Source organism: Ochlerotatus camptorhynchus, unplaced genomic scaffold, assembly GCF_037179485.1.
Source record: "Ochlerotatus camptorhynchus isolate MF236.1 unplaced genomic scaffold, CSIRO-AGI_Acam_v1.1 ptg000082l, whole genome shotgun sequence".
Lineage (NCBI taxonomy): Eukaryota > Metazoa > Arthropoda > Insecta > Diptera > Culicidae > Ochlerotatus > Ochlerotatus camptorhynchus.
The window spans coordinates 661633-674500 of NW_027040572.1; the positions used below are offsets into that span (position 1 = coordinate 661633).

A 12868-nucleotide genomic window follows, 5' to 3' on the forward strand; every position below is an offset into this window, starting at 1 on the left:
GAGGAAAGTAATTTCTTGCTCGCAAAAATGAACAAATATTTAAAAAAAAACATATATAGGGGAAATGGCTCTAATGTTGGCCTATGGATCTAAGATTAGACCCATCGCTAAAAATCTGCTATTTATCAATATTATCTAAATGAACGCGTCATTGGGACGGAACTAATGGATATTTTTGGTCGTTATTGAAAATTTATTCGATTGCTGAATTTATGTATGTCCCCAAATAAGGGGCATATTGAGGCCGACATTACATCCATTTCCCCTATAGTAACTCAAATAATTCTCAATATGTTTGACAGTTTTTTTTTACAGGGAAAGAGGTTTCCCTGGTTAGAAAGGCTGGGAATTCCAGAAGGGAATTGTGGGTAGCGGGAGTGATTGTGATGCTATGTGGAAGGTCCTGTATCGTTGTGGAAAATCAGCGTAAAGAACGTTATTCATGTTGGTGAATAGAGTGAATCCTTTGGCGTTGTGGTGATCAGCTTTTAAGCTGAGTAGATTAGATTTAGTCAAAGAGGCCGGCCTCACGAAGGAAGCACATCAGTGACGCAGTTTCCGTCACTGCGTCACTGAGTGCATCTTTTATGCTGCCTAAATTGTCATAGAATTCATAGAGCCTCTCCTATTGTGGGCAATGGCAGATAATGTGTTTCACCGAGTGAGGCGTTCGACAGAGTTTCACAAAATTTCCGGAAAGGCCCGTTCCCGGAGAAATTGTGCGATATTCTGGTGTGATCCGTTCTGAGCCTCGGCTTGATTACCTGCATTGGGTGGTTCGAATAATCCTCCCACTTACGAGTGACGTCCTTAATTTTCTTATGAATAGTTCTCTCGATTGGGACCATGAGGTTGACCATGAATCCCAGATATCGTTTTAACTCATTTTTAGATCCCTCGCTCGTATCTCTCGGATGAACAGTGTGACTTGTCCTTCGGAGGATGGTCTGACTCCTCGTTTCCGCAAATGCCAACGTGTCCAAGGATCCAGACAAAAGTGATATTTATGGGTGCGTATTTTTGGATTTCTTGAATCCATGGGTGTTTGGCTAGATCAGAGTCGAGGGCTTGTACTACGCTGGTAGAGTCCGTGAGTACGACAATCGGCTTATTTGAAGAAGTAGTGGCGGCGATGAAGGCAGTGGCAGCTTCCACCGAGAAGATATAATATTGATTTGATAGTCGATGGCATACGGACAGGTAAAGAGGTAAAGAGAGATGATCAAACCGATTTGTATATTCCTAAAATAGTTGTCCTTGCTCGCTTTCTACCCTCTATATTCAATTTTCACACTACCATACTCTAACGGAACTATCAACTTTATACTTTCATCTCCTAATCTATCATATAAACATTAACCCTTTATATTGTTATTTGAAATTAGCATCTTCAACTATGTAAATCGTTAACTTCACTCAGAAGTAAAAGAAAACAAATTGTTATAGTACTTATCAAGGTTGCAAATACTCATTTCAGCTAAAATAATGTTTTTCGGAAAAATAAAACCAAAAGATGGTATGATGACATGTTTTACTTGTAACTTACAAGAAGAGGTTACAAAGTATGCGTTTGAAACATAAAACCTGTAAATTTTGCTTTCGATGAGTCACAATTAGCGATTTGCTGATCGCTGAGTGAGTGAGTGAGTGAGTGTGTGAAAAATCGCTGATTGTGACTCTCATGAAGTGAAATAAATAGTTTTAATATGTCAAACACATTCGTTGCAGCCTCTTCTTGTATCTTACCTATTCAAAATATGATCATAACATCTAATTATTTCATAATTAAAAAAACATTGTTTTAGCTGAAATGAGCATGAGCACATTCAGCCTAATAGCATTCGACATAATAACACTCTGCCAAATGGGGGTTAGCTTGTTAGCATATGGCCTAATCCTTCAACTTAAAAACTTGGCTACGACCTTGAATCATGATACAAACGGATGAAAATTAATCATTTTTTGTTTAGTGATCACTCAAGTAACAATTTTGTTTTTATGAGGGTTCTGTAGACCATGATTTAGACTTGTAGCATGCTTTAAAACCACTATAAAACTTACAATGTTTTTTGGGCAGGTAAGATTGTAACTTAGGGTAGAACAGGCCAAAAATAAACCCAGTGAAAAACGCCCGAAGTGGTTTTCCATAGATTTTCCATAACTAATTCTGGGATTTTTTGGGCAGAAATGCTAGATTAATGTGGTGTTTACATATACACTGGTTCACTAGCGCTAGTGTACTAGAATTGTACTAAAAAGTAAAAAGCATAATGTAAACAGGGCGTCAACATCTATCAGCATGACATTTCAGGACCAACTGTAATTCGCGCTAGTTGGTTTAGCTGGTTTAGCTAGTGAATTAGCATAAGTGTAAACAGCCCATAAGTACTGAACTAGCAATGCTGCTTTTAAAATTCATGAATTAAAAGCGGGAAAGTGATGAAAACCCCTATTTGAACCTTTTTCCCCGGGGTACATTTTAGACTGTCTTTCCCTACATAAACTGATAGCTTGAGAACTTTACCACCTCCCAGTAAGTTTGAGCACAGATTTCCTCTCTAACCTCTAACCATCGCCTAAAACACACACCCGCACCGCGCCAACAGATCTTCGGTTATTACGTCACAGTTCGGGCCGTTGCCAATGTACGTAGATATGTTCTGAACCCATCCTCTTCCAACGCATCCATCCCCCGTCCCACGTACCCCATCACAGCGCGAATTGTGCGGGCAGCAATCAATAAAAACTTGCGGCAAGAGCAATTGCAAATATGCAACTACTCTCTGGTGCGCACACACAAACACACCAACACTTGAACTCACACATCCATTGCCCCCCGGTCGGTCCCTCTTCCTGGGGCCAATGATGGAAGAAAGCGTGGTTCGACGACGGAGGGGGTGGCACTTCAAATTGAAGGCTACCGAGGTCTACCGGCTAGTTGAACTTAGTCTCCAACGCGGCAAGGGACGGTGGAGGGTGTGTGTGTGTGTGTGTGTGCATGTGGGAAGATTTACATTGCCCATCCAGCAGCAGCAGCAGCAGCGTTACGCGATTATTAGTTACACGTGACGATGGAGACGCACGGTTGACGGTTCGCTGAAAACTTATTGCGACTCCGAATAGTTTCGGCTGCATCCAGCACACAAAATTGCACATCTCTTTGGTTTGCTCTCCCGCTCGAGAGAGCGTGCGCTCAGTCCGGTAGTTTCGGTGAGCGAGTGCAATTGCAATATCGAAGGGAATGCGCGTGAAAAAGGTTTTCCATCCCCGAGTCGCGTGCATGTGTGTGTGTGTGTGTGTGTGTGTTGGTGTGTGCGTGGGTGGGTGGGAAGCAAATTTACCGACTGCTCTACTAACCTTGAAAATCGGTGGCCGGTAGGGGGATGGCGAATGGGTGTGGTGTGGGGCGATGCAGTTGCAGTTTTTGGCCTTTTTCGGCAATGTGCGGGCGAATAAAAAGCGACTGCCAGGATTAGAGGGTTTCCTTTTTTCTAGACGGGCGCTACGGTTTCCGCTTGCAAGACGACTTACTTCGACAAAGAACTGCACCCCGTAGCTGCCGAGGTGGATGAAAATAGCCCACCCACTCTCACTCTCGATCGTATCCGGTTCTGGTTGGATTCCGGGGGCAGAATTCCACCTCACTCGTATGAACTTTCACTAGAACTAGCTGCAACCCTACGACGGCGGCTAAAAATAGGGTTTATTTCAATCAGATCCCGGTGACACTGCACTGAATTCTAATAAAAATCACCACTGGGACCGGGACAGTTTGCACAGCTTTTGCACTGTTTCAATTTCTATAAATGGTTCATTGAGGATTTCCTTTTCACTACGATAACCGTTGCACTATGATGACAGCGGCGGCGTCGAAGACGACGTCGACGTTTGTGGAAGATCTTCTTTGTGCGGAAAGCTCCATTGAAACTGCGGGATGCCCTCTCTCGGTGGGAATCGTCTCTCACTCACTTGAAAACTTCATCAGGACAAGGCGCGTAGTGGACCAAAAAAAGTCCTTTCCGATCGCGCGGATCAACTGTTTCACGGTCGCGGTCTTCCTCGAAACTGAGCAGGAACTCGCTCACGACACTCGACTCTAGGCAGAGTCGCGTCGCGGCACAACAAGGAGGAAAATATTACACAATTTTTCACCACCACCACCACCATCAGCATCAACTACCGACCGAGGAAGCTACCTACTTGAAAAGTTCGTCACTGCGATAGTTTAGAGCCGCCGCCCGAATGTGTGTTTGAATGTAGTTCCTGATGTGTGATGACCGCAATGGCGGCCATCTCTCGCGCGCGCCCGTCCGTCATCAAATGTCTCACACTCGGCGGTGGCGATGGCGGCGTCTTCGTTGACCGTCGTATCGCACTCGATTCGGGAACTTCGGTAGGGTGCGCGTGCCATTTCTTCCTGCTTCCTGCTGTGCCGCTATCGTAGAAGAAAGCTGCCGAGAGCGAGACAAAGGACATCACGGCTTCCTGCTCTGGCCCACCGGTGATGGAAAATTTTCCCAATGTCGGCCATATTCCAACTGCACCGGGGGAACTGCAAGTGCATTTTGAAACGGGTCGGCGGAAAGGGTGAATGCAGTTTCACTTTTCTTCACACACGCTCGCGTCGTCGTCTTCGTTCCGGGAGCAAAACTGAAACTGGAAAATACCCCCTTCGGTAGGTATTGTGTGTCGAGAGCAATCAATGCATAGAATATAGAGATAGTGGTCACCACACTATCACCGATGATCATCGTTGTCGTTGCATCGGCGGTGGCGGTTGGTTTTGGTAAACAGACAGTGCTTTGTGTTTGAGCGAAAAAACAACAACTACTCCATACAGTTGGAATATTGGCAAACAGAACTAGGAATGATAACGCGACAAGCGCTAATCACTGCCGGGTTGATGGCGGTGTTTTGGGAACGAGGGGGGGGGGTTGTTAAGGGAAAGGGATGGGAGTGTTTTGCTACTAGCGGGGAGTTGATGGTCAGGGTATTTTGAGAAATTTTCGTCTGATATGAACGAACAGGGAAATGTTGCATTGCTCGAAGAAGTAATGTGAATTTCTGTCACTATGATGCACATAAATGAAGCGCCTTATATCGTACAAGTTTACATTATTGATCGTGTAAAGCGGCACCGGCGGTGATGTAGTGGTAAGCATGATTGCCTCTCTCCCCAAAGTGCCTGGGTTCAATCCCAGATTTTCTGAGGCGTAAAATCTATAATCACACCTTCGGAAGGGAAGTATAGTCCCAAGTCCTTGATAGGTCAATAGGTAGGATCAAGGTGTGGGAGCTACCTCCCTGGCGTCGGTAGCATTGGTACTCAGTACGGGAAACAAAATCGACGGAAAACAAATCAAGTAAAAAAAAAAACTGTTCGCGTAACTTAATGAGACATTTTATGAAATATTTCACATATTGCATACAAGCATATGCAACATTTCATGCAAGATGCTGCTTTACGTGAAAAGGAAGTTAACATGTATCATTGTTTGCATGCATGGACCTTTAAATTTTAGATTTTTTTCTGTTTAGATTCTATAACAGATTTGCATAAAAAACATGCAATATTTGTAATGTTTCACCGCATGATTCTGTACTGTGGTCTTGGGATGGTTTTTAAAACATAATTTTATAATATTTATAATAGCTCAATTTTTGAAAAAAAACGTTGTTTCTCCAAATGCACTGCGGCTAGTAAATCATCTCATGAAGATTTTCTACGTAAAGATTAATTCTAAATAAAGTTGGTTGTACACTACAATACATTGTAAAAAATGGCATTACATGTGTTGTAAAAAAACACATGCAGAGGATGTAAGTAATCCACCCTTACATTTTATGTTCATGCCATTTGTTTTGTGTGTAGTCTGGTTTGAAAATTCCATGTTAAGAAGTATCTTTTAAAGGATCTGATTGTGACAGTTCTGACCAGGCTAGTAGAGTACATGTTGTTGAAAAAATTATGGATATGATCATGACTAACTAACTTGGTATTCTACAGTAATCTTCAGAATCTTAAACAATACTATTTCAGCATTCCATTTCAAGAGTTTTTATAAATCCATATCTACAAAAATGCTGTTCTACAAAGCTAGAGAAGCTTGTTTTTTTTTATATAATTTTATAAAAGTTTTATTGCAGCAACAATTATTTAGTATAGTTGATGACGATCATACGCAATGTCAAAAAAAAAGTCATAAAAAATACTTAAAGGTATCTAAAAACGATGGTAAATCATATTATAAAACCAACTGGTGCTAATGCTACATATATTGATTTATGAAAGGTTTTATGTTTGCTTGAAAGTGTCCAAAAAAACAGTATGAAATGTTGTTATAAAACTCAACAACCAATCCAAGTTCTGTTCTATAAGCAACCGCGATAAAACTAGTTGGCTATAAAACATCTATTTTAAAACAGTGATAAGTACTCAGTTCCAAATAATCAACTATCAGATGATTACAACATTGATGCATGGAAAAGAATCATGGCTTCCGGTACTTTCAAGCGAAAGGTACAGTAGAGTTCCAACAAAATTGTCAACATGAGCCCGTGTAAAAAAGTGCTTCAGCTGGAACTTTCCACAAGTAGCTCCAGCCAAGAAACAAGTTCTCCAGTGATTTTTTGCGGATGTCACGGATGCAGCAACAGAAGGTGTACCACCCCACTATGTTGAATCATCTTCATCTCTGATGGAGAAGCTGCAGCTGCCTTTGAAACGAAGATGATTATGATGAGAAAAATATGCTGAACTGGAGCCGGAGCCTGAGTGGTCAAAAACAACATTCGACAATGTCCATTGAACGACATTCCATCAATCCACACTCAACTATCAGACGTCTTGTGATCCGAGAACACTTTTCTTCTTCTCAACTCTGGTGCGAGTCGTCCCGAGCCGTAGAAAATACTTAATTCTGTTCCTGATACCAAAATTTGTTGTTGATCATCCCGACATAAGAGGTAAAATACCAAAGATAATGCCAAAAAAAAATCATGCAAAATACTTCGTAAATAACAAAGATTGATATGTGAATACCAAAAGAAAACCTATGTGGTATTGTTTAAGAATTGGATTTGCCTAATTTGGTATTGGAATGATATTGTGGGAACAATATTTTGATATATTATTATTGGATATTTAGCCTCTAAGTTAGGCTAATTCATACCAATTTAGAGTATTGAGATATTCGTTCATGCTCAGGGCTTGACAGCAGTACGTAACACAGTCAGGTTCAATGAATCATTTTCATATGAATATGAACTGCCATCTGCCTTATCGTTCACTGCCTCGTGAGAGTCTGAATGAATGCAAGGTAAACGAGTCACTGACAGCCGAGCATTCAGTCAGTAGTTCAGTCAGCACGTTTATTCTTCCGTGATGGTACCCAACGCTTGTTTTGATTGACTGAGCGCGAGATGGTTTTATGACAGATGGGCAGGAGCTCACGGTCTCCCAGTGTTGGTGAGTTCTTTGCCGTTAATGTTCACGAAAAGTTCACTATTTTGCCATACAGAAATTCAAAACAAAACATTTTATGGGTGAATTTGGACAGTTGTTCACCTGTTTCATACGACCGGAAGGTGTATGCTGGTCACAAATGCCGTGCCAAACTGATTTCCTACGCAATTAATCAACCTTTGATATGAATTTCGCTAATAAACACGAGGAGCATTTCTTATAGCAAAACTTGCCATAACAAAATGGGCATTTTAGTAAACAAACTAACACTTCTTCCTTGTGTGTCACCTTTGTATTGGGCGCGTAGGACTGAGCGTACATTTTCTATGGAAAAATGCCTCAATTACATGCTGTGTGAGCAAAGGCAAGCGGTGTGAGTCGCCTGTTCGTGAGTGACTGAATGTTTTTGTTGGCTCTTTCATTGCCTCGTCCTTTTCCGTTTGATACAAACGGTCTGCACAGAGCAATGGATTGAATAGTGCCGAGATGTTTTTAAGACAGGTGGGCAAGAACTCACGGTCTCCCAGTGTTGGTGAGTTCTTTGCCGTTAATGTTCACGAAAAGTTCACTATTTTGCCATACAGAAATTCAAAATAAAATGTTTTATCTGTGGATTTGGACAGTTTTTGACCTGGTTCATACGACCGGAAGGTGTATGCTGGTCACAAATGCCGTGCCAAATTGATTTCCTACGCAACTAATCAATCTTTGATGTGAATTTCGCTAATAAACACGAGGAGCATTTCTTATAGCAAACTTGCCATAACAAAATGGGCATGGTTCATTTGAGTAAACAAACTAACACTTCTTCCGACTGTGTCACCTCTCTTACTCGCCTAGAAATAGTGCAGTGCTTTCACACTCAGCCTAAGCAGTCAATAATTTTACGCTCTGGTCGACAGCTCAGTTGAAAACGCGATCTTAGAACATTATAGTAAACGTAAATTTTATATTGGATTTAAAACGGTTTTGTCACGACCAAGTAGATTAATTACTGGCATGATGAAGAGTAATTAGGTTTACCGTCGGAAAAAAATATTTCCTTCCGTAATTGCTGTTACCATTTGTTGCATTATGGCAATAATTCTTAAGATTAAAAAAGTTCTTGGAATTACGATAAATTAATACATCAATTGAAGATTTCAAGTTAATTTCGGTGTGCTTCCATATTACTGTTTTCTGAGAAATTCCACGTTTTTCTTTTAAGTTACCACTATTTTGAACACGCATTGACTTCAAGCTATTATTACCTTAATTACTTCAACCGGTAAATTTTATTTTATAATTATTAAATTTATAACCTAAAAATCTGCAAAAATCCCATTTTATTTTAGAATTTTTATTAATGTTGGCTATAGATTTACAATTAAAAATATGACTCTCAGTTTTTGTAGAACAAAACCATGTCGGCTGCTGCCAAGCAATGAAAAATCAAATTGTATTGATAGCTGATTTTCCGCAGAGCCAACTAAAACTACTTGAATTTAAAATTATTCTCAAAGAGGCTATGAGAACTTCCAGTGTTTTAAAACAGCTTGATTAGTTTTCTTAAACATGATTTGAAACCTTTATTGCAGTAGTTCACTTAGCTGCAATTCAACTCTAGTAACAATTTAAGCTGAAAAGTAAGAACAGAAGCTGCTTATTTGTTGATTTAAGGTGTACAAAGCTGATTAACATTAGGCTGAATATAAAGTTGATTAGTAGTGCATGAAGCAAATTATATCCCCATAATTCAACCTCAATAAGTTAGCTGATATAAAGATTGAATAAGCCTTATTTAAGCTTAACACTACTCCACAAATCAGCAATATGCGTTACACATACATATTTTAATAGCTTGATTTGTTAAATGTCGTCAGGATTTGTGTCACTCGTTGCTTTTCTGGCATTTTAGTTCTTCTAAATTCACTGCCTACCTTTCTAATTACTAGCAGTGGCAGGAGTAGAGACTAGGAGATTTTTGGAATAGCTCCAGGTAGAATTTTGGAGAATTAGCGTTTGTATTCCTGTTTTTTTGTCTGTTATTTTGCACTGAAGTTTTAGACCGCATTCCAAAATTATTACTCAATTATGGCACTAAAATAGCATCCAAATGATCATCGAATTAAATCACGCACTTGTGTGCACATTGTATTAACGGCACTAAAAAATGAGAGAAATGTCCCAGGTAACAATTTGATGATTAACAAGTGTTGTTTAATCGATTTTAATTCAGCCTTAGATTGAATAATTGCTGTACATAGATCATGTTAACCTTTGTTCAGCTTTTAAACATCTAAATCTGGTGATTTTAATCAGCCAAAAGCTGAACAGTAATGTACATTATAAGCTTTTTAAGGCATTACATAACAGTCTTTTCCAATCCTTGTTCAGCCTTCTAGTTTTATTTCAAAAATAATAATGGAAGACCGCTTCATATATGATGCATTTATATGGAACTGTTTTAAATTGTTGCTGACTAATTGAATTTACATATTTATGTTGTTAATATAAGTTTAAAAATTACCTTTGGATTTTGGGATTCGAACCGGCAGTCGCCGAATCAGAGGCGTCAACCATACCTACTGGACCATTTAAGCATATGTGTGGCAAAAGGTATGACCATTAACTTGAAGCACGTCAAATTTAAGTTGAATAACAGCAACCGGAAGAGTATTATACAGCAATGCAGAATTGTAAACAACAACTAATATTTTTGAAAAGCGGTCTGAAACTTCAGTGCAATATAACAGACAAAACACAGGAATACAAATGTATACCGTGCCGATTCAAATTTCGGACACTTAAACTCGAATTTCGGACACTTTTTAAAGTTGATTATCTCGGTCGAATATGATCCACATGTCTTGTAAATTTTAAATTTTTTTGACTAGTGCCCTCCACGATCATCTAACATTATTACTTTGTTTCTAACTGGATGTAATATTTAATTAAAAATGAAAGTGTCCGAAATTTTAATCGTCCGAAATTTGAATCGGAACGGTACTTGTCGCAGCCCACATCTACCAGCTATTTTTAAAAAACTCTTTTTCCTTGTCTCTACTGCTGCCACTGCTTGTAATTGGAAAGGTAGGCAGTGAATTTAGAAGAACAAAAATGTCGGACATGCAACGAGGGACACAGACACTGACGACATTTAACAAATCAAGCTATCAAAATATGTGTAACGCATTGCTGATTTGTGGAGTTGTGTTAAGCTTAAATAAGGCTTGTTCAATCTTTAGATCAGCTAACTTATTGAGGTTGGATTATGGGGGTACAATTCGCTTCATGCACTACTAATCAACTATATATTCAGCCTGATGTTAATCAGCTTTGTACACCTTAAATCAACCAATTATCAGCTTCTGTTCAGCTTGAATTGTTACTTGGGGTTTTACTGTCACCAATTGTTGTTTACAATTCTACATTGCTGTATAATACTCTTCCGGTTGCTGTTATTCAACTTAATTATGACGTGCTTCAAGTCAATGATCATACCTTTTGCCACACATATGCTTAAGTGGTCCAGGAGGTATGGTTGACGCCTGTGAATCAGCGACTGCCGGTTCGAATTCCGAAATGAAATGCAAAGGTTAATCTTATAGCGTTTATAAGGAAGACGTGTTGAATTTAACTAATATTTAATTTAAAATTATTACTTATTTTTTAATATTAACAGTTTTATAAAATTACTAGGAAAGCGTTAGTAGACTAAAATAAAACACGAAATGTTGCTTTATTTAAACACGCACTGAAAACCCTTTCAACTGTACGGGAGCTGGGCAGGCAGTTGAGGAAGTGTTAGGTTTTCAATAAGCAGCCAGCAGCAGAATTAGAAGCGTCCAGAAGCCTCATATTTTTTTTTCTAAACTTTATTAATGTGAAAAACAGGTATACCTAGATATAACGTTACATGTCACTTTTAACTCCCATCGTCAATATTTCCCTAATAACAATTGAGTCATATAAATAAATATCACCAATAGATGGAGGATTATCCCATCTGTCCGATGATGTTCTTACTCTGCTTGTTTGAATGATCGTTTGCGAGAAATCGGCGATGGAAGTCAAAAGTGACAGTTACGTTATATCGAGGTATTGTATACCTGTAATAAAATTGGGTCGATAGTGGAATGCTATGAAACACCAAAAAAGGCTATCTTCCATTTAATTCCTCTTAATTAGTTGCTGTATCTATGACAGATACGGAAGTGCGCTTTGAGTATCATTCGAGAACGGTTGTGTTTTTGCTCCGCTGTGTGCCTTTATTTAGTTTTAATTAATATGAGTCCGCCCTATCTTAGTGCTGGCGTGGAGTTTTTCGGTGCTCGCATTTGATTAGTTTTGAGTCCCGGGCGCGATGATTTGACTTGGAAAGATTTGTGCACCTGCTTTCCCCCTGTTGCTTGGGTGATTGTTGTGCTCTCGCTTCCTTTTGTTGCCGGTGTGACTCGACCGCGCTGAACTATTGTTGGGTTTTTGCGATGCGCATTGGTTTTGTGCACGGAGTGGTTTGAAGAGGAAATGGAATAAAATGCTCTTGCTTGAGCTTGGGCTGTGGCTGATCGGTTATGAGCGTGCCAGCCAGGAGAAATAAAGATATATGGATGAGAAGTTTATCATATGTGATTGTGCGGCAGGAGTCGAACGAAAAAAATATGGTTTTCATTGAAGATTTGTCGGTGCTGTGTGGGGGGAGCCGATCTGAGTGAGGTGAAGATTTGTCGGTGCTGTGTGGGGGAGCCGATCTGATTGATCGGTGGTCTGGTGTGTGCAGAAAAAGTTATGCGCACCGAGTGTAAATGGAGCGATATGAAAAAAAAAGTTTGCTCTGCCAATTTGCTGTGCAGCTGTGAGTTTAATTGAAGGAAAATATGCACGGAAGCTTCTGGAATACGCTCCCGGACTCTATCTATTATTTTACTAAATCATTATTATTATTGTTTGACGTAAATCATGTATTCCACGATGAACCGATTGAACCCAGGCCTGCTGGCGTGAGAGGTAATCACGCCGCTGGGGTTTATTGTAGAAATCGAATGCAACTTAACATAAAATTAGACATAACTTTTTGTTTCTCAAATTTTAATTTTACTACACAGTAGGCAAGATCAAATATTTGATTGTGAAAAAAATATTATTTTGGGCCAGCTTCCACATCTAATTTCGAACCAAAATAATGTATGATTAATTCCAAAAAACTATGCAGGATAACTGAATTTCAATTTTATACAATTTTCTTTTTTTCCCTTTATTAACGAGACTTTCAGCCTTAGGCTGGTTCATCTCTTTGTACAATTTTCTGTTTATTTATTGAAATCTCCCCCTTAAGGAACAAAAGAAGGATTTATTTCGGAAATACATACTACAATAGACAAAACCTTCTTACCATGAACCATCTGCACTATTAAAGGGAAT

At 39.4% G+C, this 12868-nt stretch overlaps 1 protein-coding gene across 6 annotated transcripts in view; it reads right to left on the reverse strand.

Moving 5' to 3' along the window:
- Blimp-1 overlaps window positions 1-12868 on the reverse strand; it is a 240635-nt gene that overhangs the window by 46028 nt on the left and 181739 nt on the right. The window contains exon 1 of one of the 6 annotated variants that reach the window (XM_065217977.1): window positions 3532-4646. The exons of 4 other annotated variants lie outside the window; for them this stretch is intronic. The gene's annotated coding sequence lies outside the window, so the exon portion shown is untranslated. Of the gene's footprint in view, window positions 1-3357; window positions 4647-12868 lie in introns of those variants that run through there. One more of the 6 variants, XM_065217975.1, reaches the window with a different exon arrangement.